The sequence below is a fragment of the Mus caroli genome, chromosome 7, assembly GCF_900094665.2.
Source record: "Mus caroli chromosome 7, CAROLI_EIJ_v1.1, whole genome shotgun sequence".
Classification (NCBI taxonomy): domain Eukaryota; kingdom Metazoa; phylum Chordata; class Mammalia; order Rodentia; family Muridae; genus Mus; species Mus caroli.
This window is the reverse complement of record NC_034576.1, coordinates 92,478,729-92,504,060: the sequence shown is the minus strand read 5'-3', so window position 1 is coordinate 92,504,060 and position 25,332 is coordinate 92,478,729. Positions and strand designations below refer to the sequence as shown.

The following is a 25,332-nucleotide window of genomic DNA, read 5'->3' as shown; positions in this document are numbered from 1 at the left end:
CCTGAAGAGGCTTGTGGCCCTACTCAGGTTGGTTTTCTGCTTCCCTAACTAATGCGGTTTCAGGTCCCGCGCCCAATATTTCTTTATTAATTTAAGGCAGATTAAATGGAGTTTACTTTCAGTGAACACCAACAAAGACCAAATGCATGGTATATTACTGCCTATGTTTTTTGTTTTCTAATGGAATTTTGGCCACAGTGTCCTGATCCTGCCATATTTCTCTTTCTGTTTCTGCTGTATGGCAATTTCTTCAGAGATAATACATTTTCTCATATAGGGAAACTCACTAAGATTCAGGAGGTTTCAAAATAGGCTAATTAAGACTCAATAGAGAAAACAACTCAGAAGCTTCAGGAAGTCCCTGAAAATGGCAAATACACTAGATCTCCCCTCTGTCCCAAGCATGTACAAGCTGTAAGGACTGCTAAGATACACTCTTCACCAAGCCTAGGCACGCAGAAGAGTCTCAGATCAGCCAAACAGCCTGGAAGACAGACAAATGAGGGGCTCAGACTGACTGAGTTGCCTGAAAGAGACACTCTCACGCCTATAGAACTGCCTGCAAGTTGTGCGAGAGCTCCAATGTTTCTGGTTTTGGAATTTATCACCCATGCTGGGGTGGGCCTTGGAAATGCAGCTCTCTGAACTATGTTTGCTTCTGTAAGTAATCTCAATAAACTCACTGGTTCAGCAGCAGCTTCCTTCTCACCAGTGCATACGGTGATGTCTTATAGGCAGCAATGCTCGGTGAACAGATGGAGTGTGTTGAATGAGATGTCAGCACATCCCACATTCTCTAAAAGTTGCTTTTGAAAGCCTCCTGTTTGTAAGCTTGCTAAGTACCACTTTTGTCTCTTAATCAGAAAAGTAATCTATAGAAGAAGTTTCAAATATTTGATCTCTCTGTGTTTGGATCCACATTAAACTGGATCTGAGTGTAAATATGTGCTTGGAATGCTCACTGCCTGCTTCAACAAAACAGAACAGGAAGATGTAGCATGGCTCACTCTTGAATCAGTGGCTCAATAAAATGTAATGTTTACTTTCCATCCTTTGTAGAAAAAAAACCAAACCGGTTTTTCTTTGGAGCTTGATTCCTTTCACACAAAGCCACTGACATCGTCTCAAATAAAAGAGGGGCTGAGAAATGAGATGTTTTCCTGGTGATTACCATGAAAACTTGGCAGCGATTCTGTACCGAAATGACCATGAGCTACTGCTATTGTGTGCTGTTTAGGAAGCTTGCTCTTTTCCTTTGTACCCATTAAACCAAAATGTCATAGGCAGAGTTTGGAAACACTTGCAGAACACACTGGGGAAAGACATTAAATGACATCATTGTGGGGACAACTGGCAATTCTTGATGTTTCCTCCTTTAATAACTATTGATTTGGGGTTCCAAGTGAACTAGGGACCATCTTCTGCCACATCATTATTCAAAGCAAATACTAGAGTAATACAGTGGACTGATCATATGACTACCCATGTCACCATAACCCTGACTGTGGCTGAACTTGACCATTTACTATGTGCCAGACACTACCAAGCAGCTGACACATTTTATATCTGTTATCATTCCATCATTCCTTCCATCTTTATCCATGGCATTTGAATACAGTGCAGTAACTTAATGATTGTGTGGTTTTACAGGCCAAAGTAGAAGAGCTAGAATGTATACCAGGTAGTCTTGCTTCAGAGCTCAGCTGTTGTGTTTTATTCGTTCTCAGGATATGTCCACAGATAAGTTGATAAGCTTGTGGTAACAAAAGAATGTGGTCTTTGGGGAATAGTCATCTTTCAAATCTATTGAGATTTTAATTACACTTACATTTGACTTACAGACATGGGATTTACATCTAAGAATGTTTATTGCAACATTGTTTGCAAGAGCAAGAAAGTGCTGAATGTTCATCAATAACTAAAGGTTTACTTAACAGTGATATGATCATATTTGTCTGGAATCTCTTGAATGAATTAGATCTAGATCTATTGACTTGGAAGTTTATTCATAGCATCATTAAGTAACAAAAGCAAATAGCAGAGAACAATATGGAGTGAGAGTCGTTTTTATCAAATAATGACCAAATATCCTTAGTATTTGAAGAAGACAGGGAAGGAAGTAGGTTCAAACATGGTAAGAAAGTGGAGGTGGAGGGAGACAGCTTATTGAGTAAAACATGATATAAGCCCAAGGAGCTGAGTTTGCCAGAACCCACATAAAAGACAGGCACAGTAACACATGTCACAATGCCAGGGCTCTGGGGTGAGAGCAGATGGAGACAGCAGAACCTCCAGAAGCTCAAAGGTCACTTAGCCTGAGATGTGCAGCAGTGCACAGCAAAACAAGTAGTTGTCTCAAGCAAGGAGGGTAAGAACACCTGAGGTTGGCATCCCCTTTCCACAAGTGCCATGGCATGTATACACCAAAACATACATATGTGCACACGTGCCATACAGACATTTACAGATACCCCACACATACTTACACATACAAAAAGATGTGAAAACAATGACTAAAACAACATAGCATCATGGCTAATAAAAATCTCCACTATCTTCCATAGTATTATTGCATGTGCATAGAAATTGACCTTGTCTTCTAGAAAAGCTAGAAAGCAGAAAGGACAATTGTTATTCTAAACATTTATTTACAAATGACTATGTTCAAATGTATTCTTGGACTTTGATCAGTTTTTAATAAGATTTATTTTTTATTATTAAGGATCATTGTCATGTGAAAAGGATTATAAATCTCTATAGTAAAGGGACAAGTCTCAGATCCAGAAGTGGAGTCAGACAAAAATGAAGAAGTGTAGCCAGTTTACTACAACATGGTATCTAAGAAGGGAGGTGGAGGCAGCTTTGCCAAGTTTCAGATTGGGACCCGACTGGTATGAGACTAATGTTCACATCCCTGCTCTGTGACTTACTTAACCTCAGATCATAGCTACCTTGACTATATATATTAAAGTACCCACTAGGGACTCCATAATTTTTGAAACTATGTCTGGCCATTACCATCAATCCCTCTACGTAGGTATTCAACACAATGATGGTGGCATATCTGCATCATCCAGGAACATGTTCTGTGGGGAGATTGCCCCCTACTGCAGAACACACACAGACTCCTTCCTCTCAGAGACCTTCTTTGTGCATAAGCATCTACACATACCACGCCCACTATGCAAACAAACAAATAAAGGAATGTTGTCATTTCTTTTTTTGTTGGGTTTGGAGCCGATATTAGGGGCCCTATCAAATTCTCAGTATCTGCCATGACATGTGAGGCTTTCCACCTTCTGACCCTGACCTAGTTTCTCATGATGCTATTCTACATCCTGCCCTCTCTCAACACAGACACACCACATTTCTGATTGTTCCCAGATCACAGTGTGATTTTGTCAGTTGTTTGCCATCGAGCAAGGCAGTTATTAGGCCTGGAAGTGCCCTTCAAGGATCAACTCAACAGTCATCTTCGTGAAGCCCATACATAGTTCCTTTATCAGAGAGTTCTGAAAATTTTCAGGAATTTCTCTATTTTAGTTGTCATATTACAAGTCTGTAGTAAATTTAGGAAATGGGAAATCAGCAAGGCTAGGTTGAGCTTGCTGCATAGCAAGACTCTGCCCTCAAGTTTTTAAAGAAGTTGTTAATCTGTGACATGAGCCACCTGTGTATTGGTGAAGCCTATGCAGCAATGAATAATGATTGAAAGCAGACAAGAAGAATTACCATAAAGATACAGATGTTCCTGAACTCATAGGATATGACTATATAACTCTGGGAGACATAGTTCTGCTGAAACATATACATGTGCAAACACACATGTATATGCACATGCACATGCATGCATACATGTGCACACATGAGTCTGAGAAGCAAATGTGAGTGACTCTCTTTCTCGAATTGCTTCAAGGGGTGAAGCAATTTCTTTGCTGGAGATAAGATTTTAAACATTTCTAGATACAAAGTCAAAACCACCCCTTCTGTGCATGTGGATCAAAGGGATTGTCATTTTCAGGGCCATTACCAAAACTGTTTTTATTGTGACAGCAATGAATCAGAAAATGTCATTTTGGCTCACAAACTAATGTTGTAAGTGGAATTCCTATTTATCTTAATAGCAAGGAGCAAAGGCATCGTCCAAAATATAGCTATGTTATTATTATCATTTTGTTTGGCACTTTTATTTTTATGACATCTATTAAACGAACATCACAGTATCTATTTTGCCGTGACGTGCCTTAGATTCATCATTACTCAGACCACCTGAGTATCCCTGGACATTGGTTATAGCAAGATTTTGGAAAATGGCAGTCATGGAGACATTAGCAACTGACTTCCAGCTGTTCTTCTGCCTGATACATGGTGAATGGTATTCACATGCCCTTTCTCGGGTCAGTCGCAGGGTAGTATGATTCTTAGTGTATTAGCTCCCATGATTCGTTTCCCCACTTACGATAAAGTGTATCAGAATATAGCGAGTACAGGGTTGCTCTAGAGATGACTTTAAATTTGCTGGACTTCTGCTAGTTTTGAAATAGAGTCTTGCCCTGTAGCCCTGACTGGGTGGCTCGAGCTCTCTGTGTAGAACAGGCTGGCCTCATACTTGCAGTAATCCTCCTGCCTCTGCCCTCCAGATGTTGGGATTACAGATGTGTGTCACCACACGTGGCCTACCTTAAAAGTAAATTACCCATGCTCTTTTCTAGCAGCCCCACTATGGTTCTGTTCAGCTTTGAGAATGCAGTTGGCCAAGGAATTTACTAGGTACTTTAAAAATACAAACTGATGGACCTAACAGTTGCTGCTGGAATATTTGAGGAAGACTCAGTGATGTCTAAATCAAGATTGTGCCCTAGAGGATGGAGAAAAGGGAGTGGTTTGAAGTTTTAAACAAGAGAACTCAGAAGGTAGATGGCTATTGATGGGGAGAGTGGTAAGGAAGAGCAAGGTTCTGTGTGCATGTGTGCACATTAGCGTGGCATATGCACTTGGGTATGCCGGGATGTGTGCATGTTCAGAGTCCAAAGCAAGTCATTGTGTGTCCTGCTAGATATGAAGCTTTCTGCCTCATGCCACTGAGACAGAGCTGGCTTGAATCTAGAACTAGGTTGTTATTCAGAAAACTCTGTCTCTGCACCTCCTGGCATGGAGATCAAAGGTTTATGTGCATGGCGGTACTGGGCTTTTTAGCATGGGTGATGGGGTCTGAGCTCAGGTTAGCAAAGGCTCTTACTCATAGAGCCATCTCTCAGACCAACCTTTGGTTAGCTTAAATGAATGAGGACCTATAGTAAACATTCTTGTAGGAATTGACTGCAGGGAAGTGTTGCTTGGGGGTGAAAAACAGATTTTCTGTTATATAGTCTAAATTCACAGTGGGAATTCAAATGGAGCGGACAAAAATACAGGTCTGGAGAGTAAGGTAGAAGTTTAAATATGTATTTAGGAGTAATTAGCCGTGATTGCAGCACTTGGGAATCTGAGGGAGAGAATGTAGAAATTAAAGCCATAGCAAGACTTACATAGTAAGAAAATGTCTCAGGCAGAAAGAAAGAAAGAAAGAAAGAAAGAAAGAAAGAAAGAAAGAAAGAAAGAAAGAAAGAAAGAAAGAAAGAAAGAAAGGAAGGAAGGAAGGAAGAAAGGAAGGAAGGAAGAAAAGGAAGAGAAAGAAAGAAAAGGAATAATTAGATTAGAAATGATAATTGAGGCAAGGTGGCTGTTTACCAAGTGAAAGTGGGGACAGGTGGAGGATTAGGGTCTGGGAAAGATGAAATGATTGGGCTGGAAGAAGGATCCAGGTAAGAAAGACAGCAGGGGCACTGAGACCCATCCAGAGAATCAGAAGAGGTTATCAGGAAACAAAGGGAGGAGAGACTTCTATCAGAGCAGTAATGGGGATATCAAATACTCAATAGAAATCAAGGGAAACAATAGGAAGTATTCACTGGCCTTGGCAATCAGAGGGTTGCTGAAGACCTTAAAAGGACATCAAAGTACTCGGGCAACAAAAGCAGAACCAAAGACGTGGAACTGCATCCGAGGTTGCATCAGAGTGCAACCTTCTGCACAGGCAAAGAACAATCAACACAATGGAGAAGCGACCCCTGGACTTGGAGGAAAATGTTTACAAACCATATAGCCAATGAGGGGATAATGTTCCAAAACAAATACAAGGCACTTCTGCAACTTAATAGCGCAAATCAAATAATCCAATCTAAAAATGGGCAAAAGACTTGAATAGAAAATTCAAAGAAAATTCCTACCCTTCCCAAAGGTGTTCAGTATCACAAATCTCCAGAGAAATGCAAATCAAAGCTGCAGTAAGACATGATACTACCTGTCTGAATGGTTATTAGGAAAAAGACAAGAGAGCCAGAATGATGGCTCAGGGGCCAAATACTTTCTGTAAAACTCTGGAGATTCAGATCAATGCGGAAGAAGAGACGACCCTATGTAGTTGTTCTGCGACTTATACAGAGGCGCCATGACACTTAGGCACCCATCCAAACACAATCATAAGTGAATGAATGAAAGAATAAGAAAAAGTAAAGTAATCTAACATTTAAAACGGTAAGAGCTCACGGTGTTGGTTAAGGACGCAGAGAAAAGAGAATCCTCGCACACTGCTGGTGGGCATGTGAATTGGTAGAGGCATTATGGAAAAGAGCATGGAAGAATTAAACAGAGGTCCAAAATTAAAGGGAGGGCCACCATATCACTTAGCACTCCCATTTCCCATTTTATTTTGTTTCTAGAAAATGAAATAAATTCTTCAAAAAAAAAAAAGTATGGACTCCCATTCAAATCGCAACAATCTTTACAGCAGTGAAGACTTGACAACGGCCTTCAGTGTCTGCTTTTAGTTGGATAGATTAAGAAACTGTGTCATATATACAATAGACTATTATCCAGCAATAGGAAGGTCAGTGATCACCATGAGCTGAGCACATACGTAGGAAAAAAAAAAAAAAGAACATTGGAGAAAACCCAGTCTTAGCTGCCTTGTCCTTACAGGAGGAGCGGCAGGCGAAGCGTTGCAGGCTTCCAGGTCAGACCTGAGCTGAAAGGAACTCAGAAAGGTACTGTGGCTAAGGTGCCTTCGTGGACTGCTTCACATTGGAAATTCTCTCTCTCTCTCTCTCTCTCTCTCTCCAGATTCCACATGAAAAGTTGTGACTTCCTTGGTTGCACCCACTTGGTGCTAGCTGTGTGCCAAATGATCTGAGAGTAGGGTTGACGGTAAATGGTCTAAAAGCTCCAGGATCTCATTTAGCACCCAAATTATTATCTCTTTAATTTCCTCAGCTAAGGGTACTATCTCCCAAGCTTTATTGGCAGGAACTCAGCATCTCTTCCTCCTGAATTCTTTAAGAATTCATTTCTTTGGTCCAAAGTGGGTTATGACCAAAATGCCAGGTCTGGAGACCAGTGAGATATCGACCCAAGCACTTCAGTGTTCTGTTGTGTCATATTGGGTCCCTGCTGTGTGTCTTCACGGGCTCCTGGGCTTGGGTTTGGTTGATTGAGTTTGGTTGATTAGTTTACTAGTCTCACCTGCCTTTTAGAGGCACGTCAGAGCTCTTTGGACGGAAGCTATGTTTTGATTTTTTTAAATAATTCTGAGAAGACGCTACTCAGATCCAATGCTGTCTACAGGGACTTTACTTGTAAGATTTAACTCCTCAGAGGCCTTTGTCTACAATCAGCATCCTTCATTATTTCCCAGTAGCATGCAGCCTTCTTCAGAAACCTTTGCTGGCCCAGCCCTATGCAGATGGTCCTTCCTTTATAACAAGAGCTTCTTAGAAGCCCTTGTTCCCAATCCATTTGAGGTGATATAACCAGGAACCTCAAACAGGCCAGAGCCTATTTTCCTTTTCTCTGAGCTGCCACTTTGAACAAGTGCTGTGGCCTCATCCATAGTCCACCCTTTATAATATATCCATCATGCATAGTGCCCCTTGGATAATATAGCTCACCACTGACTCACATCCTTAACCCTATCTCAGCTTTCTCTCTACGGGGAATGGGAAAGAAGAGACACATCTAACAAGAGACACTAGATCTCTCCCATTATTCCCTTATTTCAAGCCAGTGGGTTTCTTGCAGTTGCATAGTTTACTGATGTGACTTACAAAGTAAAGATATTCTGTTTCAGTGTGATTTTCTTAAGTTTTTCATGTTCATATTTAGGAAAAGCTTTTTGATTGTCTAGGCACCTCATTATAAAAATAATGACAGCCATCATTTGTTCATCAGACATGGTACCAATAATTTACATTCGTTATCTCATCTCTATTACCAAAGAATTACGAGTCTAATAGAGGTGGTAACATGTGCGGAAATGATAGTCCAATATAGAATGTGAAGAAGATTCCAGAATGACGTACATGGAATGCATCAAGGGAACTCCTAGAGGGCAGGGATCATTTCTACCCAGAGAGATTCAGTCAATCAATATTGTACATTAAAAATTGTGTGCATTTTATGTCTTAGTCTCAAGAATCTCCCAGACTATGACAGAACAGACAAAAGTACAGATCATCCCCAGAATGTGATGTCATCTGGTGGTGGCAATCAAACCCATTTGGGTAGGCTCCTTGAAAGAGGCAAACATGACAGCTACATATGCTGGACTTGTGGTAAAACTGAAGTGGGGATCCCTGGCATCCCAGGGTTACATCTGGATGTCATTATGCTAGCCCTACCCCCCAGGAGAGAGAGAGAGAGAGAGAGAGAGAGAGAGAGAGAGAGAGAGAGAGAGAGAGAGAGAAGCAAAGGGTAGTAAAGTTCTCCCCTCTTGTCTCTCCTAGGCCCTAATTTGGAAGCCTGTAATGGTAACCAGTCTTCCCTTCCATACAGCTGGCTGCCTTCCCACTGCAGCTCACACTTCACTTTGCTTTCTTTAACTCTGCGTAGTTGGTGACCTCCTCTCCAATTTACCAATTCTGGGTCACATGTCCCTTCTTCCCCCTACAGAGAAGAAACAGCCAGTTTTTGGAGTTCCAAACTTCCTGGACAAAGGCCAAGCTTCCATAAACCCCAGAATATTATTGTGTGAATTAAAATGTTCACATGCTATCAGCCATGCAGTTACTCTGACATTTATTTTGGAAAATATTACATTTGGAAAATGGGAAGCCTTCCAGGGCATTCCTTTACCTTAGGATATCAGTGAACACAAGGGTATTTGGAGATCATTTCTTGCTCAAAAATTCTCAAATAATCTGTATAACTAGACACATGAAATTGCCTTAAGTAACATTATTTAAGGACTCTGGGGCTTTACAAAGTTCCTATAGGGTACTTGTTGAGAAATACAGAACAGAGTCTGCAGTTCTGACACACTAAAGCTAACTTTCATAATGCCTTTGAGTTAATTCCCACTTGGCTCTTGCACATTTCTCTTCCAATCACCGACCTTCCTTGTTGCATTTTATCCAAGATTTTACATGCTTCAAGCTCTGTCTTCCTGACTGCAAGAGGGAAAGCAGCCCAAGTCCTGGAGTGAACCACATCTAAAACCAATGGTTTAGGGGCCCAAGGGCTCCCAAATGTCCATATTTCTCCCTCAAATCCCTTTCTATATTTGTTTCTTCTTGGATTGGTTTTATAATGCTAAAGCTTGAAGAGAGAGCCAAGGGCCTGAGAGCTTACTAACACACCTTGTTCTTTTGAGTGGTTCCATTCCCAGTTATTATGATATGTTTTCAGTGGCTACAATACAAGCAGTGCAAGCAAGATAGGAGCAGACGGCCTTGAGGGAAAAGGGCTTTAGTGTGATCGGCAGAGTGCAGTTCTTCTGAGTGTTCTTTGGGCTTTGAAATTTGATAAAGACTGAAAGTTAGCATTGTTCATCATTTCATTTATGAAAGCAGAAAATCCAAAACTGTGGGAAATGTGCCTGGGGAGGGAAAGAGAAAAACGATAGAGAAAAAGTAGTCGAACGTATTTTTAACAGACAGCAACCATTACCTATGGGAAATGGAAGATAGAGGTAAAGACAGACCCCGGAATTACATAGAGTTCTCTAATTTTTTCCCTTTATGTAATGTGAGGGATAAAATATGATTAAAACAAAAAGCATTTAAAAAGAATAGAATATGCAATTCTATACATTAACATAAAAAGCTAGCCAAAAAACTGTCAAGTTAAAAAAATAGTAAATCTGAAGTGATTTCCTAAGTTCTATGTGGGGGAAGTGTAAATACACTAAGAAACAACTGATGCTAAGCTGAAAAGTGAGGCTCCACTTGTGAGTGGCAATAGCAATAAAGAGTAGTTAACCTCTACGTTGTGCAGTTCCTATACTATTTGAAATTTTAGTTTTAATGTGCACTGATTTTCTTCTGATCAATGAATTGGCTGACTGACAGAGTATTTTGACTTCATTTACTTTGCTCTCAGTGAACTTTCTGGCTTAGTTCTCTTCTCTCTCTCTCTCTCTCTCTCTCTCTCTCTCTCTCTGTGTGTGTGTGTGTGTGTGTGTGTTTGTGTGTGTGTTGCTGGGAATTGAACATATGGCCTTGTGTATGCTGGTCAGCTTTTCCACTACTGAGCTACCTCCCTAGTCCTTCCTGACTAATTTTACTGGACGAATATATAACACCAGGATGATTGGCCTGCGGTGTCATCCCTCAACAAAAATGGTTGTGGCAGAGTTTCATGTTTGATAAAGACCCCAGCCTTTACACCTTGTTTACCTTAAACAGGAAGTTCCTTCCGCTACATGTCCCTCCTGTCTTTCCCTAATAGAACTCCTATTCATCCCGTAATTTTTAGCCATTCGTTTTCCACAACTTGTAAGGTTCAATTTCTGCTTTGTTCCTGAAGCATTTACAATGCACTTCTAATGCCATAGTATTTATAAGGTCTTCAGTTAAAATGTTCATTTCTCCAGCCTTTCCCAATGAAAGAGTTTTAACTCTAGTGAGCTCCAGATAGAGCTGCAATCAGAATCACCAGCAGAAGACTCACCAGGAGAGACCCAGACAAGGCATTATGCTGTCACAACTCGTTGCCTTCTCTCTGCCTCCAGAAAAGGTCTCTTGCTGGCCCCTGCCCGCTTCCCAACAATTAGAGTAGGGTCTCACACACTGTGCATATCCAGTAGTATTTGTAGAATGAACAAGAGATGAATGAATGCCTAGGGTGCCTTAATAAATCCCCTGCTTACCAGGCCAACTCCTAGAATGCTTTCAAGACTAATTTCAAATTCTTGGAACCCATCCTGATCCTTTTTTCAGACCCCCAAGCACTTGAGCTTTTACCTATATGTGACCATCTATTTTATAGTGTCCGTGCTTTTTGACGGATATTATACTTATAATGGAAGATGCTGAGTGTAGACAAAGGAGGAGCTGAATCTTATACGTAAAGTCCCTATAGTCAACATAAGATCTTCTTGCAGAAGAGAACTCACAAAGTCACGCATTTACTTTCTTTTAATCTTTGATAAAAGAATGTCTTGGAAGGAATGAAATTTGGGGGAAGGATTATTGAGGCACAAAAGCTATGGCTTCTCAAGAAGCAGGAATCCTGGGATTTGGAGTTTGGGCTCTTACCTCAGGCTTTCTAAATTCCATTTGTAAGGAAGAACCTTCAGCATGTAAAGGTCAACGAAGAAATGATGCCAGGAGAGTGGTGACCCTGTAGACCACCAAAGATGTCTCTTTAGCTGGAGGCATGAAAGGGCCCCCTGTCTGAGAAAGGAGTGAGAATAGGGCCTTTGTATTTTTAGGGTTAAAATGCAAGGGAAGCTGGTCTCTGGTTGTGCAGTCTGTGAAGTGCAGTCTGGTTAGCATCTGAGTAGCTAACGTGAGGTTTCACAGCTTGATGGTGTCTGAGGGAGAGTGATCCCATTAGATGAAAAGGACTCAGATCAGAATGCTACAGACAAGAAGATATAGCACAGTGCCATTTTCTACTAGGCATGGCATCGAGAGATGGGCTCAGTCATGATGTAACCTCCATACCGTGAGCTGATCTGGCAACATGATCAGAAGGAAGAGACCACGTTTCAGTAACACCACAAGGTATCATTCAGTAGTAGTGGATGCATAGATACAGGACTTAGTTTGAAGTGAAAGCCAAAGAGACCATGTAATTGGTCTGTTCTCAGCAGAGCATCCTCAGAATACCTAGAAGAAAAGGGATCCTCATGAGAGAGAGTGCCTCCACGTTCACCACTCATATGAACATACTAAACATACGATCATAATTCTACCTTGAACTCTGAAAAGTTTACATTGGACCTGTTCCTGTTTCTTCTGCACTGCTTGGTACCTGATGGGACTTGGTATGCTATTAATAAAATATAGGTCAAAGGGCGATGTCCATGAAGCAGTGAATGTACTTTCCATAAATTATGAGACTCCCATAGGGTTTGTTAGATTGCCCAAGCCTTACATTAAATGGCCGCTCAGGTACAAAGATGTATTTTATGGTGCATTCTGGATATGTATAGCCAGTTTTCCCTGACTCCACTACACTGTGATTAGAGATGAGGTCAGGTTTGCCTTGTCATGTCTGAATTACTGTGGTTTAAACTTTCATCTCATCTGATGACAGCAATGTCTTTTATGAGGCTTTTCTTTCACTGGTCTGCTATTACACCTTACAGTTGCTCGTATGTCCCACTCATCCATACTTCCCTGGCCACCTGCACCTCCAGATTCTCACCATTGCTCCATCGCTCTTCTTCTTTCTTCCTACAGTCTTAGACCTGATGACACCTCAGCTATATTGGACTCAGTGGGTGAGGAAAGACATTTGTGTTCTTTGTTAGATATTCCCATTGCTGGATCTGTGTTATAGGATGGACTTATTTTAAAAATGACTAATCAAGAATGCTCCAAGTTCTTCAAAAGCACAGACTGTGTAGCTTGGGATTTTCAAAAGTGCTTCTCTCCCTAGTTCCTCATATTGGGCTATCTGGCGAAGTCTGCTTATCGGCTTCCTTTGGGACTGACCTCCAGTGTATTTTATTCTACTAAAAGTCCCAAACAGAAGACAGAGTGTGTTCCTTGAGTTTCTATAACCTCATTTCCTGCCCACACTCTCTAGGAAGCTCTGGTAATTCGCAGTTCAAAGCCCTGTAGCTTCTGTGGGATCATCACATAAAAGCCAAATATCCTATGGGATTACACTACCAAAGATCATGTCTGAGTGACTCTACCTATGGGATAATAGCAGGCCAGTCTTTATACACCAGGCCTTGCCCAGTCCCATTTGTTTTTATGGCTTTTTATCCAGTGTGAGCTTGAAACAGGAACTGTAGTTTTCTGTCATCCCAAAGTATTCACTTCTGAAATCCCTTGTGAGAAGCTGTTTAGACAGGAAGCCCAAGCATTTCTACTAAAATAAATAGTGCATAGTAGACATAGAAATGGAATATTCTTATTCCAAAAAGCTTAGCTCTCTGGAAACCCATCTGTCAAGTTTCCACTCCGGAAGCATCTGGCTCAGTAAAAGCAGAATCACCTGGCCCATGTAGGTCACTGTCTCCAAACCAAGGGCTTATCTGCTTCAAGATAAATGACAGCTTCCACATCTTGAAAAAGCCATTTGGAGATCTGAAATGAAGAAATATAAGACACTATTTCTACTCGAGCCTTAAAAATAACCCTTGGCCTGTTTTTAGATAGAGCTCAAATTCCAAGTAGGAGGACCATCTATCACAGCAGCCTGCGCTTTTCTAAGGTTATCATTTGTAAAAAGAGTCTAGCTGAAGATCCAGGCAGAAGGAAAGAGCCGCCCCTTTCCAGGGACCACAGCTCTTTCTCTGACACACAAATATGGAACTAATTTTGATTTCTTTTTCTCAACCCATAGATATCTGGCTTGTCAACAATAATTCAAGAAGAATTTTGTGCAAGTTAAAGAGTTAGAGTTAGCCAAATTGTGAAACTGCGATTCTTTGGGGATTCAATTTCTGTACTCATAGGTCATGCAGAATTAGATAAATTTGGAGGTGTAAATATTAGTGGGTTTAGATTGCAGAGAGTGTCAACTTAGATAAATTGGAATAAAAGGGGTGGATTTTCAAAATACATTCCTGAACAGACTTAAGACTTTATAATCAAAAACAGCCAACAAATGCTTATATGTTTGTTTCCATTTATATTGGTTACTAGTTGGCTACTAGCCCAAACAATAAAAAAAGGGTTTTATCAATCATTTAAAATTACCAATAAGGAATGCCATCAGATTAAATTGTGTGTGTGTGTGTGTGTGTGTGTGTGTGTGTGTGTGTGTATGTGGGGAGAAGGGGTCAGAGGGCAAACGTACAAGACTTGGTTTTGCTGTTCATGTTGTCGAGGCAGGGTCTTCCTTGTTTCTGCAGCTTTTCTCAGGGCTAGCTAGCCTATGAGCATCCAGTTGTTTCTTCTGCTTCTGCACCCTATCTCACTGTAGGAGTAACTGAGATTACAGATGTAGCCATCACATCTGGACTCTCTCACAGGTTCCAGGGTTATTAGGAGCTGTACTACAAGTATTTTGATCCCATAAGACCTCACCCTGGCCCACATTTAAAAATTTGAAATACAAACAAATATACAGTATAACAAGGAACCCATGGTTTTTTTTTTTTTTTTTTTTTTTTTTGCTCAGTTCCATTCGATCAAATATTTATTAAATTACAAGACAGTGTGCATGTCTGTATAGTATGCCACAAGATGAAAGAGCCAATGTTCATTCTTACTCTTGGCCACTGTGTAGATATCCAAGGAGGGTGGCAGGAAACTGTTGACTAAAATACTGAAATTAAAAGACTATTGTTATGTGGTATTAGAGATGTGGATCTTATGGTATTTTAATCCTATGAAGTTTTAAGTGGGGGTCAGGGTAATGCCTTATTGGATAAAATACTTGTAGTGCAACACTAACAGCCCTGGAACATATTAGTCTCTGCTAAAAAGTACCTAATTCTATACAGAAGGCTTCATAAAGAAGTTGTATTTGAAAGGAATCTTGAAAGGTGAATAGAAAGTCACCAAAAGAAAGGAATAGGAATTAGCTATCTCTCTGGCATCTACAACTGTTAGAAAATGGACCAAGTTTCACATGGGTGAAAACTGGGTCTTACTCAATGCTGTATCCTTTGAGCTCGATTGGTCCTTGCAACACATCAAGTGTTCAAAGAGACTTTTTGCCTAATAGATTGAACAGTTAGAGAGAAGCATAGTTATGAGAAAAACCAAAACCAAAAACAAATAGCACACTGTGGTTTTTTTTTTCTCCTACTAGGAAGTAGATTATACCATCAGCATCATTAGCTCCTGGAAAGGTAGGAGATGTATTTAAGTAAGGAGAAAGGGAAAACTTTACTGAAGAGACAGGTCCACATTTAATCTCGGCCCTGTTGTCAACTCATAATGTGGCTTTGAATAAATGCTTAATCTACAGTGCTTTCACTTTTCTCATTTGAGGAACACCTCTTGGTATATTAGTACAAGAAAAGTGGGGACAATTTAACAGGAAGTGGAAAGAACGTGGCACTAGCCTTTTCCAAATTCAAATTTAATATGCACATTCCAGTTTTACGATAGCATGCTGTGTTGCATACTGGTTATTTCCTCACCAAAATTATAGTCCTTGAAAAGGCAGATTAATAGATGGCCAAAACAAGAACTGGTCCTCTTGGATCAGAAACTGGGATGGAATGAGAAACCAAAGCAGGAAGCTTCATTTCTTCCCATCCCAGAAATGCTGAGTGTGGCCATGTGCACGTCTTACTGGAGTCCTCTAGCTTTCTCTAAACTGGTCATAAAGGGAAAGTGATGGAAAGGAAAGCTACCAATGGAAGGCCAAGGTGTATAGCATTTGCAGAGATTTTTTTTTTTACAAGAAAGCTAATACAGTCATTTAAATCATAGGTATGGGTCATGGGTGTATTGAAACTTTAGGGACCACTATAGATCTCTTCTGATCATACTACTTTGAAATGTATAAAGTAGAATGCTTAGGATAATAAGAGAAATCAGTTATTTAGTTATAAAAATACTAATTTTTATGACATTGCAACAACTATAAGTCATAGAATGCCTGAGAGCTAATTGATGATTTTTTTCCAGACATTTGTATTAATGGTAACATAAATGGATCTGTGACCTCTATGGTGATAATGTCATAGATACTGAAGTGCTGTTGCAATTATTGTCTATGACCAAATGGTGGAAAATAGTAAATCAGATCTAAGCTAGTGAAAATGAGATTGCTATTTTTATTTTAGTGAGCGTGAAGTTACAGCTATTTGACTCCTACAAGATTAGCAAAGTGCTCTTCTGGGTGTGTCCAGGTGTTTCCGGTCTGATATAGGCCCTGAGGATTCTGAATTGATCAGTGGATTAACTCTGTGATGAACTTATAATATGAAGGCATTATTAGGAGCTGGGAAAGGTGGGAGATAAGGGCTACTTGGAGGCATCAGGCCACTCAGGAACTTAGGGCTCTACTGTGCCTTGCCCTCTTCCAGGATACACCTCTCCTTTCCCTGCTTCTTGTCTGCTGAGGTAAGAACCACCTCTGCTGGCATCTGCTCCTTCCAGTGTGATGCTCTGCCCAAGAATGTGGAGACAGGACTGAAACTGTGAGCCAAAAGAAATCTTTCTTCCTATGGCTGCTTACATCAGGCATTCTGTCCCAGGGAAGAGAAAAGTTATGAGTACAGACTTGAAAAAAAGAGGACTCAATAACATTCCATTTCTACTTAACAAAATTCTATACAAGAAAACAAATACTTTTAAAATGTGATGGAGACTTTATTGTAAATTCTAATTCTATATGTAAGCAAATATTGTTAATATTTCAGCTTTGAATGAAAGAAAAGTAAAATATTAATTTTTGGACATTTAATGATTCAGAGCAATAAACATCTCTGACCTAAAAATAAATGAAAGCAAGAGAAATATTTGTAAGTATTGTTGTTCCCTCTTTCCTCCTCTCTTAACTGCATAGCCTGCCTTGTGATTGGATGGGTGATCTGAGAAGGAAAGAGAGGCAGGAAAGGCCAGGGGGATGGAAACCTCAGGCAGCTGTGCACAGACTCTCCAGAGGCAGGTTTCATTGAGCAGCTTATTTAATTGGGAGAAACATAGGCTATTTAAACTTTTGAGGGTGAACAGAGGCTATGGGGTAACTGAACATCATTGGTCCCAGCCAGGGTGTGTTTATGGGGTGCCTTGTTTGCATAAGGGGGAATTCCAAGCACTAATGGACATGACCTTATAAGGGGAAAGGAAGTAACCTGTAACCTGGCCACTGGACTATGTGACCTCTTCAAGTGTCTCGAAGGTGTGGGTACAGGTCTACTGCACTGGGATATGCAGGCCTGGCGCAGGTAGGGAGGAGTCCTTCTCCTGATGGTCTCAGGATGAGATTTCCAGGGTTTAGACATGCCTCGATCCCATGCTTACTCGAGACCTGTTCCACACGGCTGTATGGCTCCCCCAGCCCCATAAAGTATAATGTATAAAAGTTAGAAAAATGACACACATAAAGTGAAAGGTGAGATGCTCTCACATCTCTTTGTATATCCATGCATAATACTTTCAATGATTATGCAAACATGCTTGTAACTATATGCATAAAGTACTCCTTATTCAATGAATGTTATGCAACAGCTTACAATTTTATTCTTTTTATATAATATAATGAATATCCTCCAATATGTGTATGTCCACATGTTTCTCCTTTTGATTTCTTCATTGTTTAATGTTGGTAATTACATCATAATTTGTACATATCTACTTAGGATGAACATATGCATTTTTGCTACTTTTTTGTTTTATAAAAAGGGCTGGAGAATTTTTTGTTCAATATATCTGTAGAAAAATGGTCTAAGATTAGAATTGTTGGACTAGAAGATCCATAGATGTAAAATGTCAATATATCTGCCAAAGAAACATACCAAAAGATTTCTAATTTTCAGCCAGATGAGAAGTAAACACAACTTAAGGGAATTAGATTTTGTTAATTACCTGAATTCCTGCTGCATAAACGAAGAAATCTTCAGAAAATAGATGCTGAATTTTATTGAGAGATATTGTTTAAAGCAATAGCTTGAGAAAAAATGGCAGCTGACTATCTCTTATATTACACTAGTTTTCCTAAAGATCTCCTTCTACCACAGCACCAATCCTAAGAGATTTAGTGAGCAAAGAAATGATAAGCTGTTCATTTTGTTCTTCTTCTGTTAAAAGCAGGCCAGGAAATAAACTCTTGTATATAGTCTTACATTTTACAAGCTAATACTAAAGAGGAGCACCCTGGCCTTTGCTTGATTCTATCCACAATGGAATGCTGATTTATACCAAGAAAGTAAGAGAAGTGAAGATGAATTTGAAGTAGAGCCTGCCTTGGATGAGCTTATGATCATAGAAAGGTTGATTAAAATAATCTAAAGTTATTTGAAACTGATCAACTTGTATTAGTTATAATGATGATTCATTAACAATAACAATCACATTACTCAAACGGATGAAAAATAGTCAACCAAGATCTAGCTGCGATGCAAATGTCTTGATGCTCGTCATTGCTGTTTACAGCAGATATAGTCAGCCTGAGCTTACAAGTCTCATTTCGTCTTCTGCTGGTGATGTAGAAAGGACGCCACACAAAGCAGTTCCTCTTCTACTTTAAAGCTAGGCTGGGGACAAGTGACTAGATTCCAGAAACGGAATGTAAGCAGAAATATCATTAAACCAATTCAACTCATGGATCACAAAAACCAGAACAATGGATGGCATCTACCAAAGTTACACATGTAGCTATTGCCATGAACCAATATCTTTACTGCCTGGTATATACCCAAGAGAAACAAAAGCATATGACTTCAGAATGGCAAACAAAAGCACATGTAGGTCTGGGGATGTAGCTCAGTTGATGGAGTCCTTGTGTGAAGTCTTGGGTTCCATCAGCACAACATACACTACATATGGTGATGTATGCCTATAATCCCAGCAGTGGGGAGACAGAGGCAAGAGCATAAGTAGTGTAAGGTCATTCTGAGTTACTCAGAGAGTTTGAGACTGTGTTAAAAACAATAAAAAACAAAGAAAGAACATTCTCTGCTGATTTATTCATAAGAGCTTCACACATCCCAGAAGGTATAATCTGTTTTTGATACATACATTAAAATTTGCTCAGCAATAAGAATGAATGAACTGTAGCAACACATAGTAATATGCAGTACATTTTGAGTAGAGGGAGCCAGGTACACAAAATTTCAATTTTTGCTTCTGTTAATACAACATTTTAGGAAGAAGCAAAGAAGTTAGAATAGCAGTTTTTTGGGACTGGAGAGATGGCTCAGAGGTTACAAGCACTGGCTGCTCTTCCAGAGGTCCTGAGTTCAATTCCCAGCAAACACATGGTGACTCTCAACCATCTATAAGGGGATCTGATGCCCAATTCTGGTGTGTCTGAAGACAGCTACAGAGTACTTATAAACATTAAAGAAAGAAAGAAAGAAAGAAAGAAAGAAAGAAAGAAAGAAAGAAAGAAAGAAAGAAAGATCTGAGAAAAAGAGATTCTAATCTTTAAAAAAAGAATAGCAGCTTTCCTTTTTTTGTAGGCATATTTATTGAAAAGGGGCAGACAAGAAATTTCTCTGTGGTTGAAAATATTCTTTTATTAATCTGCTTGGAGTTTCAGGAGTAAAGGAATAATTAAAGACTTGCCAGCTTTATTCTGTAGTTTTATATATTTCGCTATGTATGGTAACTGAAAATTACGCATACACACATCATACAGGCAAGAAGAAATATAAAGGAAGAAGAAAGAAAGAAGGAAGAAGGAAAGGGAGGAAGAAAGAAATAAGGGAAGAAGGAAAGAAACAAAATACAAAAGAAGGAGAACAAATTATAGCCCAATTTATACAGGGTAATCCTTGCTTTTTTTAAGCTCTGTGAGCCTTAGGATGTATGTGTTACCTCAGCACTGCCTACACTTTCTTGACTAGCTCAGCAGTTGTCACCTGCAAAGTACACAGGCTGGAAACCTTTGCTAGTGCTATGAGGGAGACCTTATTTCTCCCAGTCGAAGTGACACACTCAAGCTTATAAATGGATGCCCAAACCCAATGCCAATGTATACTGAGAAAACCAAACACACCATCCTTCCCAGGGTCTCACCAGAGACAGAGCTACATAAGAGGCCAGACCACAATGTGAGTCCATTTGGTGCTTCTGTGTTCAGAGAAAGATGAACTTGCTAAGTCAAATGTTTAGTGACATCCATTCAGGAAGGCATGTGGGTCCATTTTTATAGGGGAGAGAGTTTTTGTTGAGTCCGGAACACCTGGGGGCTCAGGGCAATCTCTCTAAATGTGATTCTGTTGTCTTGGTAGCCCCTCCTTTTTGATTCCAATCCTATACTAACACTTTTAGAAATGTCCCTGTCTCTTTAGAGATGTTGCTGACCTCTGACTCATTCCTTCCACACACCTCCTCTTATTCAGTTTATACTCATTTAGCATTTTTCTCTTCAAAGAATAACCATAAATTATCAAAATAATATAGATAGCGGGTATGTTATAAAAGTATAACCAAATATTGTCAGGTTGTTGAGAGTGTTTTAGGCAACTCTTGAAGGCTTGTGAAGAACACCAGAGACTGGAGAAAAAAAAAAAAGAAACCTGCTCACATAGTAGATTTTCCAAACATCATTGCCTCTCAAAATGTGGACTATGGAAACTGTCCAATGGACTTCTGTCTTTGGTTAAGGAAATTTCCAGATAGAATGTTGTAAGTATCTGGTTTTAAAAAAACACATGTATGGTGAGAAAAGAAGCAATACGGTACAAAGAATCTTCTCAATTTTTTTTTTTAAAGAATTTGAGGAGAATATCAAAAATTCTAGGACTTTCTAGTTTAAAACAAGGCAAAACAAGAAAATGGCTATTTTTCATTCCACGTGTCTCTAGATGGTAATAAGTTCTGAAAACAAGGTTTTGTTTAAGGAAAAGCTCAAATCCAGGTATAGTCATGTGGATTCTTTGTCAAGGCTGTGGGAGTTTAGAGATTTTTCTCCCTGGGTCCTTTCAAGTTGGACAAAAGTGCTACCAGGGACATAAAGACATTTTTCACTTAACTCTCAATCCAAGACAGGAAGTGTTTGTTTTAATGTTTCTTTGGGAAAATGTATATTTAATCTTTTAATTTTTTGAAGAGTCTCTTACGGAGGGCAGGCTGGTCTGGTATTTATTGTATGACTGGGGAGGATGATCTGCCCTTGAGATTTCGGTCCTCACAGTCTCATTTCCTGAACGTTGGGACTGCAGGTGTGCACTGCCATGTCCGGTTTGTGTGATGCTGGGGATCAAACCCAAAGCCTAGTGCGTGATAGGCCAGCACTCTACTAACTGAACCACAGCCTCTGCCTACATTAACAGCTTAAGTAATGTCAGAGAGAACGGAGAAAAAAAAGTAGAAAACATTGCTTTAAATAAGTTGATTGTGCTGTGTGTGTGTGTGTGTGTGCATGAAACCATGTTGAAACAAATAATGTGCTATTTGTAACTATTTTGAAAACATTGCATACTTCCAACAAAGTATATGTGAATACCAAATATTGTAGAAATAAAGAAGTACTAGGGTCTACTTAGTACCACAGTTTGTATCATGCTTGTGTCTGAATATATGTTTAATGGCTTCATATATATCTGAACTCATTCTGTGCTGTTAAATAAATGTTCTGCATCACATCTTGAGGATACCTCCATTCTTTTCCGTCGACACCTGCCAATATTGCGAGAGCAACCATTTTCTTTCTTTCTTTTTTAAGATTTATTTATTTATTATATGTAAGTACACTGTAGCTGTCTTCCTACACCCCAGAAGAGGGCGCCAGGGTGGTTGTGAGCCACCATGTGGTTGCTGGGGATTTGAACTCAGGACCTTCAGAAGAGCAGTGAATGCTCTTAACCACTGAACCATCTCTCCAGCCCCAAGAGCAACCATTTTCTTTTCTTTTTTTTTTTTTTTAGCACTGGAAACTACAAAGTACTTTATTTTATTTTTTTTTATATTTTTTTTATTACATATTTTCCTCAATTACATTTCCAATGCTATCCCAAAAGTCCCCCATAGCGCCCCCCACTTCCCTACCCACCCATTCCCATTCTTTTGGCCCTGGCATTCCCCTATATTGGGGCATATAAAGTTTGCAAGTCCAATGGGCCTCTCTTTCCAGTGATGGCCGACTAGACCATCTTTCGATACATATGCAGCTAGAGACAAGAGCTCCAGGGTTCTGGTTAGTACATCATGTTGTTCCAACAATAGGGTTGCAGATCCCTTTAGCTCCTTGGGTACTTTCTCTAGCTTCTCCATTGGGAGCCCTGTGATACATCCAATAGCTGACTGTGAACATCCATTCCTGTGTTTACTAGGCCCCGGCATCGTCTCACAAGAGACAGCTATATTTGGGTCCTTTCAGCAAAATCTTGCTAGTGTATGCAATGGTGTCAGCGTTTAGAAGCTGCTTATGGGATGGATCCCTGGATACGGCAGTCTCTAAATGGTCCATCCTTTCATCACAGCTACGAACTTTGTCTCTGTAACTCCTTCCCTGGGTGTTTTGTTCCCAATTCTAAGAAGGGGCACAGTGTCCACACTTTGGTCTTCATTCTTCTTGAGTTTCATGCGTTTAGCAAATTGTATCTCATATCTTGGGTATCCTAAGTTTTGGGCTAATATCCACTTATCAGTGAATACATATTGTGTGAGTTCTTTTGTGATTGTGTTACTTCACTCAAGATGATGCCCTCCAGGTCCATCCATTTGGCTAGGAATTTCATAAATTCATTCTTTTTAATAGCTGAGTAGTACTCCATTGTGTAAATGTACCATAATTTCTGTATCCATTCCTCTGTTGAGGGACATCTGGGTTCTTTCCAGCTTCTGGCTATTATAAATAGGGCTGCTATGAACATAGTGGAGCATGTGTCCTTTTTACCGGAGCAACCATTTTCAACTCATGTCTTCAAGTCTTTGAATTCTACCAACGCTGTTAGATTACTCCCTTTCCTCCATTTACTATGCCTCTTCTCTGGGGAAACTTTGGTTCCGCTGATGACGCCCAGGGGTCGAGTTGGCTCCTTGCTTCATGTTTCCCCTCCTTCCCTCCCTTTCTTTGAAGAAACAATGAAGGCACAAAGAGAGTATCTACTGTCACAGTCCAGCCCAAAATAACAAATCGCCCATGCAGAGGGAATGCTCACATCCACATTCCTTAAGCATAATGGTAGTGTGATGACAATCCTGTTTTGGAAACCAGTATGATGCTCTATATCTTCTTATACTCTATAAATTAAAAATATAAATTACTGCAAGCAGAATTGCCCAAAATTTTATTATTCTAAGCTATAAAGCCTGTCTGGGTCACTGTTCTATTGCTGTGATGACATACCATGGCCAAGGCGACTAGTATAAATGAAAGCATTTAATTGGAGCTTGCTTACAGTTTCAGAGGGTTAGTCCATTATCATCATGGCAGGAAACATGGCAGCATGCAGGCAGTTGCTGGAGCAGTAACTGAGAGCTACACCTTAGTCTGTAGGGAGAGGAACAGACTGTGAGCTTGATATGAGCCTTTGAAACCTTGATGTCCAACCCTAGGGACAAACTTCCTCAGTCAAAGCCACACCTCTTAATCCTTTCAAGTCATGCCACTCCCTGGTGACCAGCCATCCAAACATAAGAGACTCTGGGGGGCATTCATATTTAAAGATCCCTATTTTGAGGACTTTCTAGTGCAGTGGTCTTCAACCTGTAGTTCATGACCCCCTTTGGGGGGGGGATTTCTTTTCACAGGAGGTTGCCTAAGACCACTGGAAAACACAGATATTTACATTATGATTCTTAACAGTAGCAAAATTACAGTTTTGAAGTGGAAGTGAAAATAATTTTGTGATTAGGGGTTGGCACAACATGAGGAAGTGTATTAAATGGTTGTAGCAGTAGGAAAGTTGAGAACCATTGTTCTAAATACTATCTTGGAGTCTCTACAACAGCAGTAGACATGAGAACCCTTCTTTTCCCGTAATCCTAAGAGCGTGACTCAGATTGTCCCGTAGCTACCCACCTATCAGCACCACTAGCTTTGGCATCAGTGACAATAATCTTGTTCTCAAGTTCCTTTGAACTCTAAGACTCCATTTGATGGTTAGTTAATAAAAAGAAATTGCACATTTTAATTGTAATTTTAAAATATTTTTATCTATTGGTATGCAATTCCTATACCACTTGGCACACACTGTTTTTGTATAAACTATGCAAACTCTATGATCTATCATATTCAGAAGTAACTAATTGTTACCAATCATACTATCATATGGGGTGGTGTGTGTGTGTGTGTGTGTGTGTGTGTGTTGCTGGGAATTAAATCTAGGTCCTCCAGCATGTTAGGCAAGTGTTAAACTACTGAGCCATATCCCAACTCTAACTTGATGTTTTTAAAAGTACCATGCAGTCACCATCAGAGAAGCTTCCTCCTGCAGCAGATGAGAATGAGTACAGAGACCCACAACTGAGTGATATGTAGAGAGTGAGAGACCTTGAAACAGTCACAATTGGGATGCTGTTATCAAACTCTTCCGCTGAGGGCTCAGGGAGTTATGCAGAAGAGGATGCAGAAAGATTGTAAAAGCCAGAAGAGATAGAGCACACCAAGAAATCAGTGCCTTCCAGACACAGCAGGACTGATGTCTGTGTGAACCCACAGAGACTGCAGTCGTTATGCACAGGACCTGCCTGCACACGTTTAAGCCAGATGGGGTCCTGGTGCTGAGAGGGGAACTGGACACGAAAGCCCTCATCCTTAACCCAAAAGCTATCTCCAATTGACAACCGCTCATAAAAAAAAAATTAGTTTTTCCATGGATTCTTACTGGGTATACAAATCACCCTTAAGGGAGGTCCCATGTGCGGCAGTAGATAGCCACCATGAAGCACACTTAATGGTCTTTTTGAGATGTATTGCCTCACAAAACTGTGCATTTTTTAAAAAAAACTTACTTGTCTTTTCCTTATTTATCTTCCCATTTTATGTGTAATGGTGTGTGTGTGTGTGTTTGTGCTTTTTCTTTGCTTGTTTACTTTGTCTGTCTGTTTGATTTATTTTTAAAATTTACCTTTTTGTTTCCAAAGAGAAGGGGGGGGGAGAAGAAAGCATGGAGTTGGATGGATGGGGTAGTGGGGAAGATCTTAGAGGACACGAAGGAGGGAATATGCTGTATGAAAAAATCATTTTCAATAAAAAGAAAATAAAGTGCTGAGGATCACCGTATGATGGTCTCTTATTTATATTTAATATTTTACTTCA

General features: G+C 40.0%; 1 protein-coding gene across 3 annotated transcripts in view; it reads left to right on the top strand.

Moving 5' to 3' along the window:
* The window catches only part of Tmem135 (transmembrane protein 135), a 248,571-nt gene that overhangs the window by 33,706 nt on the left and 189,533 nt on the right, over positions 1 to 25,332 (top strand). The window contains exon 1 of one of the 3 annotated variants that reach the window (XM_029479325.1): positions 7,021 to 7,085. The exons of the other annotated variants lie outside the window; for them this stretch is intronic. The gene's annotated coding sequence lies outside the window, so the exon portion shown is untranslated. Of the gene's footprint in view, positions 1 to 7,020; positions 7,086 to 25,332 lie in introns of those variants that run through there. 3 annotated transcript variants of the gene reach the window in all.